The following is a 3212-nucleotide window of genomic DNA, read 5'->3' on the forward strand; positions in this document are numbered from 1 at the left end:
AAAGTGCCACTGTGACTGTGCCTTTGAATGTCTACTAAGAGGGTGCATTCAAACATGGACAGTTTGTGGCAATTTATACATGATAAAAACTGTCAGGAAATGATAAAAACAATTGCTGCACACATTTTATTACGGCTGTGGTGAGCCAATGTGAGCAGTCATGCATGAACTTGATAGCCGAATGAATATCCTCATCCCGGACATTTAGCCCCGAAAGCCAGTGTTATACCAGTTATACGACACATTATATCAACCCCAAACCATGATACATTTATCAATGTGCTTCACTGACCACGACAGACTTAATAAGCATTGAGCCACGAATAATTGTGCTAAGGTTGGATGGCTGCTCATTGGTTGTGTTGTGAAAGTTGTGGCAATGATGACCCTTCTCGCAGGACATCATGCGATTGTATAGGCCTATTATTGGTGGTGTAAAAAAGCTGCAATTTTTAACGGAATAACGTACATGGATACAAATATGATCGCTGTCACCGCTCGGGAGTCTACCGACACTTAGTCGACCGACATTTTGTAGAATCGTCCCTTGGTCGAACGTATGAAGTCTGCATGGTTGCAGAGTTACCAGGTTTCGGTTTACAAAGTCGCAGTGAAGAATTTTGATTTGAGCGACTCACTGTGAGGAACACTTTTTATTTATTTTAACTTTATTTTGATTTTTGTGTATGCAACGGAATGTCTTTGGACTTTTAAATGTCGATCGGCCAGGTGTCGTTAACGGTGTCTCTCCCGTGGTTGTGCAAGGTGTTTTGCCTCCAGTCAATGCCTTCTGTCACCGTCAAATGGCATCTGTTGAGTAAAACTGACCGGAAAAGACAGCTCTGTCTTTGCGCACGGATGGTCTAATTGCCGGATTTCATCCAATCAGCGGGCCGATATGTAACAGTGGTAAACGGCCAGTCTCTTCAAATCAATACAGATGAAATGTGTCCAGTTTTGTCAGCGGTGTCCTTGCTGGGCGGACTGGGTCAGGACTGGAGGTGCACGGTAGGAGGAGGAGGGGGGGGACTGTTTAGCTGGAAAAGGGCACACAATACGAAAGTAAAAGTCACTGGGTCTATCTACTATTTCTTAGCGTCCACGGATTTTCACCTTCATGCACATGTAAGATTCTATGTACAGGTAAGATTCTATGTACAGGTACATGGACACTCCTCCCTGGAGAGTGACCACTGTGATCGTTCAATCCATTTAATTGTTGGTACACCCCCCCACCCAGACACATATCACACACCATGAACCGTGAACTGGCGAGCTGTACCACCAATCCCCTTGCCTCATCTCTTTGTGTGGCACACAATGGCTAAATCTGCTCCAGTGCTTGCTCGGATTAACCCCAGACATCTTAGAGGCGCCGTTACTCAAGTTTTCGCTTTAATGGGGCTCATTGAGTCCCTGGTGACGTTTTATCGGGACCCCTAATGACGCAATGAGCATGAGGCGATCACACGCGGCGTTGTGACGTCATGTGTGAAGGTAACGAGGCTCTGCTTTGGCGCCTTTTGAGTCACTTGCGTCACACGTCTTTTATGCACAACAAGCGGGAGGTCGGGGGGGGGGGGGGGGGGGAGGGAGAGGCGGCGTCGGAGAGTGGACCCCCCGATGTCCAAGGATCTGATACAAGTCTTGCTTTGCTCGAACAAACCGCACTGAAATTGCTATGCTTCATTTATACACACTTGGGGACAACGACAACAAGTACAACAACAACAACAACAACAACAACAACAACAACAACAACAGCAACAACAACGACGGCTAAACCTAGCCAGACTTTTCAGCATAATTCCGTGGAGGCGGACAGACAGATGTATCGTACCTCCAGACGGCAGTGTAAACCCACATCGATAGATCTTTGCGAGATGTGGAAATTAGCATGTTGCTGTATTGTGATGCGCTTGGAAATGAACACACATTGTGTTTAAACCATATGCAGACATGTGTATATATAACGAATGTTATTATGTGAGTAGGTAGCTCAGTTGGTAGAGCATTGGACTTGTGATCGGAAGGTCGCAGGTTCGAATTCGGGCCGGGGCGGACACGGGTCAACTTTATGTGAAGACCTACGACGGAAGCCATGTCCCACCCCCGTGTCACCACAATGGCACGTACAAGACCTCGGTCATTGTGCCAGAAGTGCAGATGGCTGATACTACCTAACCACGCATGCACTTGTGTATCTCATCAAAAGCCGTGAGGGCGTAAAAACTCAAATTATCATATAACCCATATCATGTCCTTAAGAGGCGAACAATTTAACCTGTAGGACAGTAAGCATTCTCTCTGTCCTAAGTATCAGTACAGAAACCGCCATTCGTGAAGTAGAAACTGCGTACTGCAAAGAACTAATAGCGCAAATTGAACCGAATCGGTTGGAGGTAGAATTCAAGAATGGTGTCTCAAATTAACTTCTCAGTCTAAGTATTTATGTCTCTCGAACATGAACATAAAGTTTGCGGAATGAATCGAATTTCAAAGTCAAAACTATCGCTTAGGTTGACAACGATGTTTCCCTTATTCACACACTGCGGGGTTCTGTCTCCCCGGAAGAACAACCCAACCAAACAACACGCACATGGTGGCTTTACCGTAAGGGCGTAAACATTCAATTCTCTCTCTTAAAAGTCTCTAAACCGAAACAGGAAGCTGACAGACAGACAGACAGTCAGACAGACAGACAGACAGACAGACAGACAGACAGACAGACAGTCAGACAGACAGACAGACAGACAGACAGACAGTCAGACAGACAGACAGACAGAAAGCAACCTGAGCGTAAGGTTACTTCGTAATGAAGGGAGTAAATCTCTAAACCAAAACAGACAGACAGACAGACAAACATGCCCCTGGTGGATTTGACGTAAGGGCGTACAAATTAAATTCTATTTCTTAAAAGTCTCTAAACCAAAACAAGAAGCTGACAGAGAGATAGACACAGACAGACAGACAGACAGACAGACAGTCAGACAGACAGACAGACAGACAGTAGCTCACCCGAGCGTAAGGTAAATTCTTGCCCTCCGCGGGTTAGGGGGAGTCCCATATTGGTTGGGACGAGAAAGAATTTACCCGATGCTCCCCAGCATGTCGTAAGAGGCGACTAACGGATTCTGTTTCTCCTTTTACCCTTGTTAAGTGTTTCTTGTATAGAATATAGTCAATGTTTGTAAAGATTTTAGTCAAGCAGT

The sequence above is a fragment of the Littorina saxatilis genome, linkage group LG4 (assembly GCF_037325665.1).
Source record: "Littorina saxatilis isolate snail1 linkage group LG4, US_GU_Lsax_2.0, whole genome shotgun sequence".
Lineage (NCBI taxonomy): Eukaryota > Metazoa > Mollusca > Gastropoda > Littorinimorpha > Littorinidae > Littorina > Littorina saxatilis.